Source organism: Bufo gargarizans, chromosome 2 (genome assembly GCF_014858855.1).
Source record: "Bufo gargarizans isolate SCDJY-AF-19 chromosome 2, ASM1485885v1, whole genome shotgun sequence".
Classification (NCBI taxonomy): domain Eukaryota; kingdom Metazoa; phylum Chordata; class Amphibia; order Anura; family Bufonidae; genus Bufo; species Bufo gargarizans.
In genome coordinates, this window is record NC_058081.1 from 516,652,886 (window position 1) to 516,672,442 (window position 19,557).

The window sequence follows — 19,557 nt, forward strand, 5'->3', positions numbered from 1 at the left end:
TGCCGCATTCCCCAGGTCAAGCCACTTTTGAACCAGAAACAGCGGCAGAAGCGCCTGACCTGGGCTACAGAGAAGCAGCACTGGACTGTTGCATGTCATTCGGAAATCAAGGTGCCAGAGTCTGGAGGAAGACTGGGGAGAGGGAAATGCCAAAATGCCTGAAGTCCAGTGTCAAGTACCCACAGTCAGTGATGGTCTGGGGTGCCATGTCAACTGCTGGTGTTGGTCCACTGTGTTTTATCAAGGGCAGGGTCAATGCAGCTAGCTATCAGGAGATTTTGGAGCACTTCATGCTTCCATCTGCTGAAAAGCTATATGGAGATGAAGATTTCATTTTTCAGCACGACCTGGCACCTGCTCACAGTGCCAAAACCACTGGTAAATGGTTTACGGACCATGGTATTACTGTGCTCAATTGGCCTGCCAACTCTCCTGACCTGAACCCCATAGAGAATCTGTGGGATATTGGGAAGAGAAAGTTGAGAGACGCAAGACCCAACACTCTGGATGAGCTTAAGGCCGCTATCGAAGCATCCTGGGCCTCCATAACCCCTCAGCAGTGCCACAGGCTGATTGCCTCCATGCCACGCCGCATTGAAGCAGTCATTTCTGCAAAAGGATTCCCGACCAAGTATTGAGTGCATAACTGAACATAATTATTTGAAGGTTGACTTTTTTTGTATTAAAAACACTTTTCTTTTATTGGTCGGATGAAATATGCTAATTTTTTGAGATAGGAAATTTGGGTTTTCATGAGCTATATGCCAAAATCATCAATATTAAAACAATAAAAGGCTTGAACTACTTCAGTTGGTGTGTAATGAATCTAAAATATATGAAAGTCTAATGTTTATCAGTACATTACAGAAAATAATGAACTTTATCACAATATGCTAATTTTTTGAGAAGGACCTGTACAAATGATAATCTGCAAAAAAAAGTGCAGTGGATTAACTTTATAAGGTTTACCGCCTACTGACTTGCATCCTGACTTAGCCGCTGCTTCATCCTTTACCCTTAAGGATCCTGCGGATGAGCCTTTATTTGACCCAGATACGCTGCACCACCCTAGGTCTGCGGAGTGGCTTCCAGCGACTCATGTGGCTTAGCATTTTGAAACTATGGTCCGCAAACCTTTTAGCAAAGAGGCGCGGAGTAAATTAAGGGCAGAAAGCTGGCGCCCACTCATACCGAACAAGGTATGTGATACGCCTGTTATCGACCCAAAGATGGTCCAGTTTTTATCCCAAACTGGTTTCAACCCTCGTAGAGGGCTAGACTCGGCCTTACGTGCCTGTCCGGATAAATTGCTAGATATCATGGGGCCACTAGCAAAAATATTCGACTGAGCGGAATCCGCCAGAGCAGACAATACGCAAGTCGACCCAGAGGAACTCAGTGGATGGATCCAGCGTGCCATCTGCATCGCTGGGAACGTCAACACTTCCCTAGCAATTGAAAGGCGTAAAGCCATTCTCATAAAGATTGAGCCAAAACTGGCAAATTTGGCCTTGACCGAAACAGGCAAAGATGCCCAGGGACCTCTCTTCGGGGATTCCTTCATAAAAGATTTAGGGAAGTTTGTGGGGGCCTTCACGGCCTTGGACAAGGCCCAGTCATCCATGCGCAGGGTCTTCCATAGTAATAATTCTTCCACCAGGGCCGGCAGATCTAGGGGCCGTCTGTCCGGACGCTCTTCCTTCCAGACCCATGGTACGGGTCGAAGCTCCTTCACCCACAGTTCCTCGCTCCAGGACCAGAGGCATCAACCCACCTTTTTTCCCTCCCGGGGTGGCCCGGGACGTTCCAGAAGTTTCTGAGGGAATCCAGACTCCAGGAGACCATACGGTGAGTCCTCGTCCTCTAATAGATTCTTCAACTGTTTGCGTAGGGGGCAGACTCTGTCTTTTTTCACATGTCTGGTCAAACAACACCTCCGACCCATGGGTCCTTTCCACGGTTCAAGGTTTTCAGATAGACCTCATACGCACCCCTCTAGACTTGCCCCCTCCACATCCAGGGAAACTCTCTGTGTCGGCGCGTGCCCTAGTAGACAAAGAACTAGAGGCCCTTTACCAGAAATGAGCGGTGGAAAGGGCTCCCCTTGCCCACATGGGCGTTATCAGCAACATTTTTCTAGTGGAAAAGAAAGGGGGTCACATGCGGCCTGTGATCAATCTCAGGAGCCTGAACGCTTTTGTTCAGTACCACCACTTCAAAATGGAGGGTATCCACCTTCTCAGAGACATGCTTCTACCGGGAGACTTGATGGCAAAGGTCGATCTCAAGGACGCGTATCTTACGGTCCCGATAGCACCGGCCTCCAGGGATTCACTTCAGTTCCTATGGAACGGTCAGGTTTGGTGCTTCACTTGCCTTCCGTTTGGCCTATCGTCCGCCCCTTGGGCCTTCACCGAACTGTTGCGTCCGGATGTTTCGTGGCTCCGCGGTCGAGGAGTGCGGTTGATAATTTATTTGGACGACATCCTTCTCATGGCCCAGAGTCAATGACACTCCTTTCCAGTCTCGGGTTTATCATCAACCGGGAAAAATCCTGTCTATACCCCTCCAGGTCCATGGAGTTCCTGGGTTTCACAATAGACTCATCTGCACAAACCCTCAGTCTTCCCGCGTGGAAGGTCCGAGCCATTTGCAAGGTCAATCATCGCATTATATAATACATTTAAGAACCTACTCACTGCGGTACATAATGTAGACCTGGGGAGGACATCACTCAGGGGACCAAACACTGTCAGCATATTCCGCTGGATTCCACACTCCATTTGGCGTTCCTCTATACCTAATGCGCTTGCGCGCCACTATCTATGACGACAACCATGGGCGCCCCCGCGTAGTACACACCCCCCAGCGTCATGGAAACCAGACGCCTCACATCCATGCCTCTCCAAGCGTTCTCTGCGCATGCGCGCCCAACGCACGTAGCTGCAGGATCTGACGTCAGGCCTCCTGTCACTGTGTGGCGTCCTTTCCGCCGGCGCCATGGCAACCCTGTAAACAATCCTCTTCAGAGTATGGCACTGCGATATCTCATGCACAATAAGGGCTGCACCTTTTATAAAATTATATATGGTGTCCTCACCCCACCGCATTTCTTCAAGGTCCATTTATATCCATCTCCCCACCAACTGGAGCAAATATGTCTGTAATCGATAGTATTAGGAGTCGATTAAATAGGCTAAATAGACTAGGTGTCCACTACTCGCCCATAATTTAAGGGTAGAGTGCCTAGTCATATTTGACTGAGATTAGCCTCATGGTTAATTGTTTAGGGCTCATATACTCTTTCTATTAGGGGGGGCACATCCCCAACCCCGATCATAAGGGGTTAACACCCACCGCTGATCAAGAGTGGGGCAGTACCCACCCTCACCAAACCACTATGGTAATCCCACGGGTGGTACGTCTCTCTCCATTGTATTATGGCGTTGACGCGCACACCCTTGGATACCCCCACACAATTCAAGGAGGGCGTATCCTCCATTCAAGAGGAACGCCCCTCCTCTAATCCAATCACTTCATTCCTGTCCTGTTGGGTGGTAAGGATACCTGTCCCCGGGCTACCCTCCTTATCCTAATGAAACATAAACAGATCATATATTTGCTCCCCCTGTGGGGTGAATGGACCAATAGGCCCAAGTCATCAAGTTAAATGCTGGAGGAAGCTACCATATTGCTCCCTTGTGTCCGGTCTCTCCTCAGTTTGTGTCCCCAGGTCCCATCAGTAAACGCAGATTTCTGTAAAAAAAGAATAAAAATATTTGTAAATATATGATTTATAATTAATCAAAGCCTTTCAGGTTGGGTACAAACTTAATAAAAAAAACATCCAATACATAGGTAAAGTACTGTATTCATTAACAAATGAGGTGAAGACTAGAAACCATACAGTTTAGTAGAGTGGACCAATCTTAAACTCCCTGTTGAGGCCTTTGGGTTCGAGTGTTTGTAACTTGTAGATCCACCTCAACTCCAACCTTTTTAACAATTTTACTCTGTCACCCCCCCTCCTTTGAAAAAAGAAATTGCGAGATGTTGTGCTTAAATTTTAGGAAATGCTCTGGAACTGGTAATTCAGTCTTGGAAGTATCAGCCTCTTTTACACCTAATAGTAATGTCCGTATGTGATAACAATGTTGATTTAATCTATTTCTAAATTCCTGGGTCGTTTCTCCGACATAGAAAAGACCACATGGGCATTGAAGCACATAGATCACATACTCCGATCTACACGTGTAATAGTTCCTGATTTGATAGTTTTTTCCTGTCCTGGGATGTGTAAAGGAACTTCCCTTTAAAATTCCATTACAATTACAACATCCCAGGCAGTGAAAGCAGCCCTTTCTCTGGACCTTAGGCAGACTAAGCTGTTTAGTATCTGCATGTATTAACCTGTCACCTACATTACGTGGCCTTCTGTATGACATAAGGGGAGTGGCATGGAATGCTTCAATGTCAGGAAATGACTCTGTAAGTATGTGCCAACTGTTCTCAAGGATATGTGCTATTTGCTTACTAAATACCGTGTAGGTTGAGACAAATGGTACCCTCTGGTTCTCCTCTCATTGTTTTTTATTCATCAATAGATCTTCTCTTTTTAACTCATTAACCCTCCGTTTATGTCTCTGTACCATAGCTCTCGGGTAACCCCTATCATAGAATCTGTTACACATCTCACTGAGTCTCACATCACGTTTCTCCTTATCTGTTACTATCCGTTTCACCCTAAGTAAATGGCTATAGGGTAATGATTCTTTCATGAATCCTGGATGGTCACTCTGAAATAGTAACATGTTGTTCCTATCAGTGGGTTTTACAAACAAATCCGTCTGTAGTTTACCCCCTACACATTGCACTGTCGTATCCAAGAACTGCAAACTAGTCTGAGAGTACACTGCCGTGAACTGTAGTTCTACATGGACTGAATTTTTATACCTCTGGAACTCAAGCAGACTTTCAAGAGTTCCAGTCCAGACAGAAAATATGTCATCTATATACCTCACCCAGCCTTTCACCGAAGTAAAGTGGCTGGTTGGGTATATAAAGCACTCCTCAAATCTGCTCATGTAAATATTTGCATAAGTGGGGGCCACATTGCGGTCCTACGCTGCTGTATATAGTAGGTATCCTCAAAGAGAAAATAGTTAGAAGAAAGGACGATCTCCAATAAGGAAAGAACAAATCTCGCAATCTCCGGTTTGATCTCATCCCTAGAGAGGGTTCATTCAACTTAATCCAACCCCTTGGTGTGGTCAATACTCGTATAGAGACTGATCACATCAAAGGAAACAAGATACTGTCCTTCTTCAACCTGTAGCATTTGTAATTTATTAAGGAAGTCTGTTGTGTCTTTCACATAAGACCTAGCTGACATGGCATAGTCCCTAAGATATTTGTCAAGAAAGGTAGCTGCAGGTGAGAGAACAGAGTCAATCCCAGAGACTATGGGACACCCTGGTGGATCAATCAAGCTTTTGTGAATTTTAGGCAGTATGTACAGTAATGGTGTTACTGGCTTTTCTACTAATAGGTATTCATGTAGCTTATCATCAATTAAGTCAGAGGCATAGGCATCATCTATTAGCAATTTCAATCTCCTCTTAATAGCGAATTTGGGGTCCGCATCTAGTGATCGGTATACTTCTCTATCACCCAGTTGTCGTATCTCCGCTATATATTTATCTGTATCCATTATTACCGTAGCCCCTCCTTTATTGTCTTTTTTTATTGTAATCTCCTTTCTACTGCTTAGCTCTTTCAAAGCTCTTTTTTCTCCCTGACTTAGGTTGTTTTTACTGTCATGTCTATTGGTATTAGTTTTAATTTTTTCTATGCCCTTTTTAACTAGGTCTATATACGTGTTCACCGCATCCTTAATAACAGGAGGTTGGAAGTCACTACGTAAGTGTAAACCCATTTCCTTCAAACTCAACTCTTCAGTGTTCACAATACCCTGCTTATCTGTAGAGGGGGTCATCCTTGGGGTATCTTTAAAGAAAACCTGTAATTTAATGCGTCTAAAAAACTTTTGCAGATCAATCTCACAATTAAACCAATCTACATCCGAAATGGGACAAAAAGATAACCCTTTTTCTAACAGTGAAATTTCATCGTTAGACAGAGCAGCAGATGATATATTTACCACTAAAGTTTTTTCTTTTTCTGGTTCCATTGATCTTATTACGCTTGTTGTTTCTGAGTTGTCTGTCCATGTTTGTAATCCAGTGGTGGCTTCTTTGAGCGGGTCACCCTCGGCATCTCGCTTCCTCCGCCTGTGGTGCCTGCGTCCCCCTCTTCTTGTCGGTTTTTGACGCTTTGCGCCGTTCTCTGCTCTAAAAAACGCTGGTCTTCACTTATTTCCCCAGAAGATTCAGTGTCCGTATTGCGGTTCTTCCTTATCTGTCGTCTCATCGGTTTTTGTCGCCCCTGAGTATTTTTTCTCTGTCCCCCTTCAGTGGGATTTCTTTTATATACATTTTCTTTCAGATAGTCTTCCTGATCCCGAAACCACTTCTGTCTCTTTGAAGTCTCAATATTGGCCCTGTATACCTGGAGATCTTTATTGTCTGTTCTTTCATTATCATATAATCTTGTGCTGTCATCATAGATTTTAATTGTAATTCTAATCCTTCTATCCTTTTCTTATTCTCTATTAGTTCTTTTTGTAGATACTCCATATTTAAAAGCATTATGTCCATTGAATAACGGTTAGAAATTTGCATAAACTTTATACAAAAATCTGCATTTTTTGGTAACAAGAAACTTCTTGCGGGATCCTTCGCTATTCGGAGTTTCACCAACGGCAAGGCCACGGCGTGCATCAGACTCCAGATGGACAATGTTTCTGCAGTCCGCTATGTGAATTCCATGGGCGGCACTCATTCCGTTTTATTGACTCATCTAGCGAAGGACTTTTGGTCTTTTTGTCTGGACAGGGACATCACGGTCGTAGTGGAATACCTTCCGGGTCTGCACAATACCCTTGCAGACTGGAGTTTGCGTTACATCTCGGATCCCAGCGATTGGAAATTAGGCGCGACAGTATTCTGTGCAATATTGTCTTGTTGGGGTCCCTTCTCCATCAATCTATTCGCCTCACGCTTGAACACCCAACTGCCCAGGTTTTACAGTTGGCGTCCGGATCCGGACGCAGAGGCGGTTGACGCATTTTTACAGCATTTGACAGGGTCCCTCATGTATGCCTTTCCTCCGTTCACCCTGATCCCACGGGTTCTTGCTCAGATTCGCTAACAGTCAGCCGAACGGGTTTTGATTCTGGCCTTCTGGAGGACTCAGTCTTGGTTCCCCCAGTTGTTGGAATTACTGGTCGAGGAGACCCTCCTTCTTCCGAGTTATCCGGAACTCTTGGTGGGTCCTTCGGGCCAGCCGCATCCTCTTCTTCTGGGCGGCTCCTTACGGCTTCTGGCGTGCAGGGTGTTGGAAGTCCCTAGGACATCGCTGGGGTTTCGGAGACGACTAGGATCCTTCTGGAAAATGCTTGGGCCCCCGGGACTAGACGAGCATATCGAGCGGCCTGGGGATCTTGGACTCGTTGGTGCAGTGTTCAGAATCTGGATCCCGTTGAAGCTCCTGTGACCGACATTTTGTGATTTCTTACCTCCCTATTTGAGGAAGGGAAAGCTTATCGCACTATCAATCTTTTCCGGTCGGCGATTTCTTCCAGACATCGTGGTTTTGACGGATGCCCAGCAGACCGACATCCTTTGGTTTGTCGTTCATTGAAGAGCTCTCGTCTGTCCCGTCCACCGAGACCGTGTTTTACGACTACTTGGAATGTTTCCTCCGTCCTTACTTTCCTGGGCTCCTGGTCGGCTAACCCGGATCTTTCGCTTCGCTCTGCCTCATCTCTTGCAAGAGGGTGTCGGATGTTCGTGCGTTGGACTACGACGCCCGCTCTTTTACCCCGGATGGAGTTACCTTTAACATTTTTCGTCGGACTAAGACTTTTATTCGGCCAGTTTCTTATCCCACTTTTCTTTCTTCACCATCGCTTTGTCCAGTCTCCTGTTTGAGAGAGTATGAATCTTGTACGGCGACTCTTCGTTCTTCGCGTTTCTCCCAGTTATTCATTTCTTTCCAACGGCCTTTCTTCCCAGTCACTAGTGTTACCCTCTCTCGTTGGGTTAAATGGATTCTTTCCATTGCGGGCATTGACACTTTCATTTTCACCGCACATTCCGTCAGGGGTGCAGCCGCCACATCTATGGCGGTGTCTGGAGCTCGGCTTAAAGATATTCTCAAACTGGCGGATTGGTTGCGCGTTTCTACATTTAGAGAATTCTATTTTCGACCATCGCCTCATGCATTCTCTTCCATCATGAATACACTTTAAACTTGCAATAGGAGCCTCCGTGTCTTGATATAAAATTACATGATTTTCCTAAATTATGACGTAAAGTCATGATTTTGTGAAAGACACGGAAGCGAGTATTGCCCCACCCGTTGCTTTATATACTTATTTATTTATTTAATTGATTATCTCCTGTAAAATGTATATATGGTCTTAATGCTGCATCACTTTTTGCCCTGTAAGTGCCTCGGTTGTAACTTACTTACACTATGCCTGGTGTCGTGTTTTGCTTTTTCTCTGTAGGTTGAATACTATCGTCCACAGAGGGCATGATCCGGCCAGTTTGTTGTTTACGGTCCGAGCGATTCATTGGTTTCTTCATCTCCATTGAAGTTCTACCAGTTTTCGTGATCCAGCGCTGTTCGTTCCGTTGTGCGTTGGAGGAGGTTCCGGTTCTGTTTTTTGTCTAGTTGGTGTCAGGACGTCAAAGAAAGAGGAAGATCCTATCTGGAGGGGTCCCGTTATACTTGGGCTACGGGTGGGAGGAGTTATCACCTAGGTTACTGATGATGGTTATGTTTCTTTTTCTTTGCTGCTGTGTAGTTTCAGTAAAGAAAGGGTTAAGCAATACTCGCCTCCGTGTCTTTCATTAAATCCTGACTTAACGTCATAATTTAGGAAAATCGTGTAATTTTTACACACGGATCTGTTTAGAAAAGAAACAGATAGAAATACAGGTCCTTCTCAAAAAATTTGCATATTGTGATAAAGTTCATTATTTTCTGTAATGTACTGATAAACATTAGACTTTCATATATTTTAGATTCATTACACACAACTGAAGTAGTTCAAGCCTTTTATTGTTTTAATATTGATGATTTTGGCATACAGCTCATGAAAACCCAAAATTCCTATCTAAAAAAATTTACATATCATGAAAAGGTTCTCTAAACGAGCTATTAACCTAATCATCTGAATCAACTAATTAACTCTAAACACCTGCAAAAGATTCCTGAGGCTTTTAAAAACTCCCAGCCTGGTTCATTACTCAAAACCGCAATCATGGGTAAGACTGCCGACCTGACTGCTGTCCAGAAGGCCATCATTGACACCCTCAAGCAAGAGGGTAAGACACAGGAAGAAATTTCTGAACGAATAGGCTGTTCCCAGAGTGCTGTATCAAGGCACCTCAGTGGGAAGTCTGTGGGAAGGAAAAAGTGTGGCAGAAAACGCTGCACAACGAGAAGAGGTGACCGGACCCTAAGGGAGATTGTGGAGAAGGACCGATTCCAGACCTTGGGGGACCTGCGGAAGCAGTGGACTGAGTCTGGAGTAGAAACATCCAGAGCCACCGTGTACAGGCGTGTGCAGGAAATGGGCTACAGGTGCCGCATTCCCCAGGTCAAGCCACTTTTGAACGAGAAACAGAGGCAGAAGCGCCTGACCTGGGCTACAGAGAAGCAGCACTGGACTGTTGCTCAGTGGTCCAAAGTACTTTTTTCGGATGAAAGCAAATTTTGCATGTCATTCGGAAATCAAGGTGCCAGAGTCTGGAGGAAGTCTGGGGAGAGGGAAATGCCAAAATGCCTGAAGTCCAGTGTCAAGTACCCACAGTCAATGATGGTCTGGGGTGCCATGTCAGCTGCTGGTGTTGGTCCACTGTGTTTTATCAAGGGCAGGGTCAATGCAGCTAGCTATCAGGAGATTTTGGAGCACTTCATGCTTCCATCTGCTGAAAAGCTTTATGGAGATGAAGAGTTCATTTTTCGGCACGACCTGGCACCTGCTCACAGTGCCAAAACCACTGGTAAATGGTTTACTGACCATGGTATTACTGTGCTCAATTGGCCTGCCAACTCTCCTGACCTGAACCCCATAGAGAATCTGTGGGATATTGGGAAGAGAAAGTTGAGAGACACAAGACCCAACACTCTGGATGAGCTTAAGGCCGCTATCGAAGCATCCTGGGCCTCCATAACACCTCAGCAGTGCCACAGGCTGATTGCCTCCATGCCACGCCGCATTGAAGCAGTCATTTCTGCTAAAGGATTCCCGACCAAGTATTGAGTGCATAACTGAACATAATTATTTGAATGTTGACTTTTTTTGTATTAAAAACACTTTTCTTTTATTGGTCGGATGAAATATGCAAATTTTTTGAGATAGGAATTTTGGGTTTTCATGAGCTGTATGCCAAAATCATCAATATTAAAACAATAAAAGGCTTGAACTACTTCAGTTGTGTGTAATAAATCTAAAATATATGAAAGTCTAATGTTTATCAGTAAATTACCGAAAATAATGAACTTTATCACAATATGCAAATTTTTTTAGAAGGACCTGTAGTGTACTACATTTTATGAATGCCCATCCTTTGCCTTTAAAGAAATCTATCCCAAAATCCCAAATACAGTGGGTTAAACGGATCGTTTCGGATCCAGATACTCAGGAAATGAGATTGAATGAGATGATGGATAGATTTAAAGAGAGAGGGTACCCAGATAAGATCCTGATGGCAGCTACTCTCACGCCGGTAAAGGATAAAAAAACGGATAGGGTGGCTTTTGTACATAAATTCCATCCCTTCAATAGGAAATTTGATTATATTATCCGGAAACATTGGTCACTGCTGGGTAAATCATATCCCCAAATATCAGAATTTCATAATCCACCGTTAATATGTAATAGGCGCATAAAGAATTATTGTGACCACCTAGCAAAAGCTGACATTGGCGCCTTTAAAAAGAGCATGCGACAAAGCATGCTGACGACTCAGAGAAATGGTACCTACCCCTGTTTACATTGTGCCCAATGTTCCCATGTCATTAGGGATGATTCTTTCCACCATCCATATACAGGTAAGGCTACTTTCACACTAGCGTTCGGGCGGATCCGTTCTGAACGGATCCGCTCATAATAATGCAGACGGAGGCTCCGTTCAGAACGGATCCGTCTGCATTATATTAGCAAAAAAAAGCTAAAGTGTGAAAATAGCCTGGGACGGATCCGTCCAGACTTTCAATGTAAAGTCAATGGGGGACGGATCCGCTTGAAGATTGAGCCACATTGTGGCATCTTCAAACGGATCCGTCCCCATTGACTTACATTGTAAGTCTGGACGGATCCGCACGGATCCGCACGCCTCCGCACGGCCAGGCGGACACCCGAACGCTGCAAGCAGCGTTCAGCTGTCCGCCTGTCCGTGCGGAGGCGAGCGGAGCGGAGGCTGAACGCCGCCAGACTGATGCAGTCTGAGCGGATCCGCTCCATTCAGACTGCATCAGGGCTGGACGGCTGCGTTCGGGTCCGCTCGTGAGCCCCTTCAAACGGAGCTCACGAGCGGACACCCGAACGCTAGTGTGAAAGCAGCCTAAATCTTTTAATATACAGGGCTTCTTTACATGTGAATCAACTAACGTAATCTATTTAATTAAATGTCCATGTGGCCTAGTGTATATTGGGGAGACCATGCAGACTGTAAGGGACCGTATATGCAAACACAAGTCCACAATACGGACTAAGAATTTGTTGTTACCAATACCAGCCCATTTTCATAGTGCTCGTCATTCTATCTCCCAATTGAGATTCCAAGGAGAGATGGAGATATTAAGAAACGGTTATTACGCAGGGAAGCCCATTGGATCCATACCCTGGGCACTTTACAGCCCAGGGGACTCAATAGGGATTATGAAATTACTCAATTGGATGATAAATTATGTATATAATGTATTAATGGTTGTTTCCCTTTCAGATGGCGTATTCAAGATGACACTTTGTGATTTTGCGGTATCGCTTTTATATCTGATACTTATAGATTATTATTTTGCAAGTTTGTATTTGATTATGAGCAACGTTGTGATTAGATTGTTATACTTTGTATATATATGTATTCAATTACTTGTTGTGAAGGCTGGTTTATACGCCTACCACTTGTGATTGACAGATGGCTATGGCCGCCTTACCTGGGCGTCTGACGTCATCCCACGTGTGTGTGGGGAGTCACTATAACTTGAGATTTGGATCGTTTTGTGAAATGTTTGCTGATGAAGGCTGGACGGGCCGAAACGCGTCCAATTACTGTAAATATTGATGGAATAAATACCAAGCATATGAATTGAAGAAGCCGTTGTCCGCTGGGATTCCTTCTCTCTTCCTGTCAGCTGCTGCTGTCTATGGTAAAGACTGTGGACTTTTATATCCATGGGGGAAATGCTGAAAAATTACTGTAAAAAAAATTCCCCACAATGTAACTAGAATTATTCATTTTCACCCTCCTCCTTCATTGCTTTTGCCTTTGTCGTTTGAGTAAACACAGATAGTAAACCTTTGGACTTGTGCATGAGGGCAATAAAATAATTTTATTAGAATATCAGCTGCTGGTGGCAATGTGGTTAATAGAAGGGGACTGTCTACCAGTTTGTATTTTTTTTTTTTAGCTCTGTGGAGGTTTATGCAGTTCTTGGGTGCCTTTTTCCAGCCTAATCCCTCCAGCTCTCACTTTTTTTGAGTTAGAGTATTTAAAATTTTTACATGAATTTGTTGCCACATTATGCTTCCGTTATTCATATTGTTTAAGCACGTGCGCCTTAATCATGGTGTTTATTCTTCTGGTATAATTCAGCTAACATTTAAAATATAAATTATTTGGGTCTCAAAGTTATAGCAGCCCTTCCAAGTGTCCCTGTTTTGGGAGGAAGAGTCCCTCTTTGCTTCTTAAAGTTTCCCAAATGTTGATACTGATGATCTATCCTCAGGATAGGTCATCAGTATCTGATTGGTGGGGGTGGGAGCAGGGCCAGTTCTAGGTGAAATGGGGCCCTGGGCCCCCTCATGTGTCAGTATCAAGTACAACCCCCCCGCCCCCACCCCCATGTGCCAGTATCAAGTGCCTCCCACTCCCCCCATGTGGCAGTAACAGATAGTCCGGTATAAAAAAAAAAAACACTTATACTTACCTCCATCACACAGCAATGCGATACAGGCCTCTCCTGGCCTGTGTCCCGTGCTGTACGGCTCAGGCGCCGCGATGACGTCATCACGCCGCCTGCATCGGCCTTTAATAGGCTGCGGGCCTTGTGCCGGCAGTCTATCAGAGGAACAGGGAAGGTAGACGCCTCTCCCTCCCCTGCCCCACAGCACAGACATCTGTATCGCTGTCCTGAGGAGGGCGATACAGCTGACTATGGAGATGAACACTTACACAATGGAAGCGTTCATCTCCCTGTGACCTGCCGTTAGTTGCGGGCTGGTGCCGGTGTCGGGTGGTGGGCTTGGAGACCCCTAAGGACTCAGTGGCCTGGGGGCATTTGCCCCCCTTGCCTATATGGAAGCGCCCCTGGGTAGGGGTCACCTGAGAAAGTAGCAGTGCTCCTGTGAGCGCAGCGGCCTTCTCCCTGCTCACCAAGCACAGCACCGAACATTGAATAGCAGCTATGCTCGGTATCATGCTCATATCCATAGAAGTGAATGGAGCTGAACCAAATGTCAATAATCCAATGATTTTGTGTTAATATTGAAAGCCTCAGTCCAGCGCAAGAAAAAAAGCTGTCCAAGGGGCTGCACATTCTATAAAAAATAACAGAACTTATACCCACCTTCCCAACGCCCCACCACTGTAGTTCTGACGAAGCCGGGTCCACGCTGTATACCTCTTACTGCTACTTTCCAAACATAGCAGAAAGCGGATATGAAAAGCTGCTTAGCCAATCATTCCCCCGAGCCATGACCCGCCTTGGCCACTGATATGATCTTTCACGCAATGAGCCGTAAGTGTCCCTCTTTGATCATCCAAAAACTTGGTGAGGTTATAGTGACTTTATTGGGCATCAGTGCTATTGAAAGGGTTGATCTCCATATTTGACATTTCAAGCCTCACCCCCGTGTATAAAGCATGTTTTGATTGTTTTTAATCTTTTAATCAGTTTTTATGTGATTTTGCATCGCAATTGTCAATGAATAAAATTTGCATTTAGCTAGAATTCTTGGATGCTTCATTGATAAGTAAAGCAGCTAAGTAAAGAAAAACGAGTGGCCATCATTACTTTAAGAAATGAAGGTCAGTCAGTCCGAAAAATTGGGAAAACTTTGAAAGTGTCCCCAAGTGCAGTCACAAAAACCATCAAGCGCTACAATGAAACTGGCTCACATGCGGACCGCCCCAGGAAAGGAAGACCAAGAGTCACCTCTGCTGTGGAGGATAAGTTCATCCGAGTCACCAGCCTCAGAAATCGCAGGTTAACAGCAGCTCAGATTAGAGACCAGGTCAATGCCACACAGAGTTCTAGCAGCAGACACATCTCTAGAACAACTGTTAAGAGGAGACTGTGTGAATCAGGCCTTCATGGTAGAATATCTTCTAGGAAACCACTGCTAAGGACAGGCAACAAGCAGAAGAGACTTGTTTGGGCTAAAGAACACAAGGAATGGACATTAGACCAGTGGAAATCTGTGCTTTGGTCTGATGAGTCCAAATTTGAGATCTTTGGTTCCAACCACCGTGTCTTTGTGCGACGCAGAAAAGGTGAACGGATGGACTCTACATGCCTGGTTCCCACCGTGAAGCATGGAGGAGGAGGTGTGATGGTGTGGGGGTGCTTTACTGGTGACACTGTTGGGGATATATTCAAAATTAAAGGCATACTGAACCAACATGGCTACCACAGCATCTTGCAGCGGCATGCTATTCAATTCGGTTTGTGTTTAGTTGGACCATCATTTATTTTTCAACAGGACAATGACCCCAAACACCCCTCCAGGCTGTGTAAGGGCTATTTGACCATGAAGGAGAGCGATGGGGTGCTGCGCCAGATGACCTGTTCTCCACAGTCACCGGACCTGAACCCAATCGAGATGGTTTGGGTGAGCTGGACCGCAGAGTGAAGGCAAAAGGGCCCACAAGTGCTAAGCATCTCTGGGAACTCCTTCAAGACTGTTGGAAGACCATTTCAGGTGACTACCTCTTGAAGCTCATCAAGAGAATGCCAAGAGTGTGCAAAGCAGTAATCAAAGCAAAAGGTGGCTACTTTGAAGAACCTAGAATATGACATATTTTCAGTTGTTTCACACTTTTCTGTTATGTATAAAATTCCACATGTGTTAATTCATAGTTTTGATGCCTTCAGTGTGAATCTACAATTTTCATAGTCATGAAAAAAAGGAAAACTCTTTGAATGAGAAGGTGTGTCCAAACTTTTGGTCTGTACTGTAGACACTGCACAGTACCACTTCTCTTGTCCTGTATACTGGGTGTAATTCTAAGTATCTGCTCTTATTCTGTATATATGGACACTGCACAGTACCACTTCTCCTGCACTGTATACTGGGTGTAATTCTCAGTATCTACTCTTATTCTGTATATATGGACACCGCACAGTACCACTTCTCCTGTCCTGTATACTGGGTGTAATTCTCAGTATCTACTCTTATTCTGTATATATGGACACTGCACAGTACCACTTCTCCTGTCCTGTATACTGGGTGTAATTCTCAGTATCTGCTCTTATTCTGTATATATGGACACTGCACAGTACCACTTCTCTTGTCCTGTATACTGGGTGTAATTCTCAGTATCTGCTCTTATTCTGTATATATGGACACCGCACAGTACCACTTCTCTTGTCCTGTATACTAAATGTAATTCTCAGTATCTGCTCTTATTCTGTATATAAGGACAGTGCACAGTACCACTTCTCGTGTCCTGTATACTGAGTGTAATTCTCAGTATCTGCTCCTATTCTGTATATATAAACACTGCACAGTACCACCTCTCTTGTCCTGTATACTGGGTGTAATCCTCAGTGTGCAGGAGCCAGTGGACGGGTGTGGTTGTGTCTGGAGGAGCTCCTGCTGATTGCTGACAAGCTACCAGGGATTTTCCATCTATCCCAGCCCAGGCCCTGCCTCTCTCTCCCCAGGGAGGTGGTGGGGTCCTGGGCTATGAAGCGACTGAAGACCCAGGATCCTGCTTCCCGGGGTAGGCCGGCGGGAGGTAGGGGAGGTGAGCTACCGGCCTCAGTTCCATCTTCCGCCCCGGGGGTCAGAAGATCCAGCAGGAGTCGTGGTGCAGCGGCCCCTGCAGCCCTCGGAGGTGAAGCCGTGTCCATCGCCGGCAGTTCCAGGAGGGCAGACAGTAGCCCTCCAAGAGGAACGCGGAGTGCTCCTGGGGATGGGCCGGTTCCGGTTGAAGCCCCAGGAACTAATCGCCGTTTACAGCTCCCGGATCACGGCCTACCTCCGGGAGTACGAGGAGGCGAATAGGACCCTCAAGAAGGTGAGGGAGCAACTAAGGCTTGAGAGGGGGAAGGTGGACAAAGCGGCCAGAAAAAACAGGCCAGAGATCTCAAGGAAAATAAAAGGCTTAAAAGAAGTTATTAAAGAGCTGCAAGAAAGAATGGGGGCCATTCTGGAAAACAGTGGCCCCTTTAAGGAAAAACTCATGAATGACAAAAGGTTTAATGAAATGGCTGGAAACCAAAAACAGCAAGAAGATGACTCCTCTAGTGAGGAGGAAGAGTCGGACATGGGGGGGCAACCTGCGGAAACTGGCATCACCGCAGAGCAGGTGTGCCTGCCCCCTCACTAGTTCCGATGAAGAAGGCGGGTACAGTGAGAACAGCGGAGTTGGGCGGCCGCGGGTACAGCGGTGTCCCGATCCGGAGTTGCAGGGGGAGGGTGCGAGGTGGCTGCCTCCGCCCCTCCCAAGTTGTGTGCCCGGGTCCTTGCCGGGGTTCCAGTCTCTTCTGGCCCGGTCTGCTCCGCTTCTGTCCCTTCCGCTGGTATTGTCGTGGCGGCGGGGAGTGGAGGCGCAGTGGGAGTGGTCAGGGGTGGAGGGGGTGGGGCTTCGGATATCCACAAAAGAGCTCAGAGCGGCGTGTTGTAGGCAGAGAGGGAGGGGGCGGTCCTGGTGTGAGTGTGGTGCGCACCGCCCCTCCCTCCTGCACTGTCTATCAAGTGGATAAGGCCGGCGTGGCTGGGACCAGTGGTTCTACAGCCCGCCGGCCCGAAAAATCCGGAAAGACTGTTAACAATGTGTCCAGCAAGGAAATGCTGGACAAAACGAATAACGTGACCTCTGTCCCCTCTGGCCCAGCAGTGTGTGTGGGGGGAGGGGAGAGTGCGGTAGTGGCCACTGAAGAAGTGGTCACTTGTGTGAATACAGTTTTTGTTAGTGGTGTTGCCCCGGGCCCTGATGGAGGGGTGAATGTTGGAGGTCGGCCGACCACTGTACAAGTGGCCGGTGCGCCTCATGTAGCCCCTTCAGAGGGGTCTGGAGTGACACCTGCTGTAGATAGGTCTGGGGGGGTGGGGGTGGGCCCGGTCCGGCTACCCCTCCTGCGTCGGTTACGCCTGGCAGAAGTTATGCTGGTGTGGTCGCCGGCGCGGGGGGGGAGGGGCGGCCCCCATTGTCCTCCCCATTACCAATGTCTGGTGACGGTAACTTGCAGCGGCAACTTCTAGAGGCTCTTAGGAGAGGGGAGAATTCCATTACAGTAGGGGGGCAGCAGGTGGATCTATCCTTCTGGATAGACAGGCATGGCCTACGTGCCTTCCGAGAGCAAGGCGGGGGCGAGACCACCTGGTCCTCACCCACAACCGGCCCTGGGTCAGCCAGACGGAATGTTGTCTGTCTGGAAATGGAGAAGCAATGAAGCGTGCCCTACCAGGAAGAGGGTGGCAGAGCTTCTCTTTCAGATGGGCATCAGGGCATGTGACATCTTTGCCCTGATACATCCGTATGGCACCCGGGAGTTTGATGTCAGTTTTGCCCGGCCAGAGGGTCTTGAACTTTTCTGGTCTGGGTATGAGCTGGCAAAAGACCAGCCGGACTGGCAGGGGTTTTTTGTGCAAGCGATAACCCGCCAGAATGAGGTCAAGAAAGTGACCGTTCTGACCCGTAATGAGTCACTTTCTTGTGTTGACATCTTGACCTGGTTGAGCAGGTACAGGGACGTCCAGGGTCTTCCTAGCAAGAACCTGGATGAGTTTGGCATCTGGTCGGGTGCCTGGACGTTTCAGATTAAGTTGAAACATTCAGGGGGGTCGGTTTCCCACATACCGTCATCTGCTTTCCTTGGTCGGGATAGGATCATGGTGTTCTACAGGGGGCAGCCTAAGCTGTGTTACAAGTGCGGCAGCCCTTCGCACTTCAGCGCCAGCTGCCGAGTGCAGAGGTGCGCGTTGTGCGGGGGTGAAGGCCATCTAGCTGCATCTTGTGGGCAGATTAGATGCAACCTGTGTGGTGAGCTAGGGCACCCGTTCAGTTGTTGCCCTCGCTCTGTCACCAACGTGGCTCGTGCACGCGCAGAGGCGAGCCGGGAGGCCCCCACTGCCGAGGCGAGTGCTGGCGAAGGCGACAGGGCAGTGGGGTCGATGTTTGGAAATTTTATGGCAAAGTTTTTGTATTTTTGTATAAAATTAAAAAGAGTTCCTCAGTATCTGTTCTTATTCTGTATATATGGGCACTGCACAGTACCACTTCTCTTGTCCTGTATACTGGGTGTAATTCTCAGTATCTGCTCTTATTCTGTATACAGTTGTGTTCAAAATAATAGCAGTCAGACATCACTAACCTGATCAATCACTGTTTTTGGTAGAAATTATGTTTCTACATGGCAAATAATTTACTAGCATGTGTAGTAGAGTAATAGAAATCCAACAGACCCAACAGTCATGACATGCATGCTGTTGATTCTGTGTAATTGAATCACTAATTGAAAGGGGCATGTTCAAAATAATAGCAGTGTGGAGTTCAATGAGTGAGGTCATTCATTCTTTGAAAAACAGGTGGCAATTATTGTCCTTATTTAAGGAAGGAAGGCAGCAAATGTTGTACATGCTGGTTATAGAGCATTTCTGAAATTCTGAGGAAAATGGGTCGTTTCAGACATTGTTCAGAAGAACAGTGTACCTTGATTAAAAAGTTGATTGGAGAGGGAAAAACATATAAAGAAGTGCAGAAAATGATAAGCTGCTCAGCTAAAATGATTGCAAATGCTTTAAAATAGCAACCGAAACCTGAAAGACGTGGAAGAAAGCGAAAAACTACCATTCAAATGGATAGAAGAATAGCCAAAATGGCAAGGCCAACAATCAGCTCCAGGAAGTTCAAAGAAGGTCTAAAGTTACCTGTGAGTACTGTTACAATTAGAAGACACCTATGTGAAGCCAAGCTATCTGCAAGAAGCCCACGCAAAGTCCCACTGTTGAAAAAAAGACATGCTGAAGAGGTT

General features: G+C 46.3%; 1 long non-coding RNA gene across 1 annotated transcript; it reads left to right on the top strand.

The window, feature by feature from the left end:
- The first annotated feature begins 4,375 nt into the window (after window positions 1-4,375).
- LOC122926563 lies at window positions 4,376-8,871 on the top strand. Its single transcript, XR_006387683.1, has 3 exons — window positions 4,376-4,488; window positions 5,867-5,919; window positions 8,633-8,871. It is a non-coding gene; the product is annotated as an uncharacterized LOC122926563 (long non-coding RNA).
- The last annotated feature ends 10,686 nt before the right edge of the window (window positions 8,872-19,557 follow it).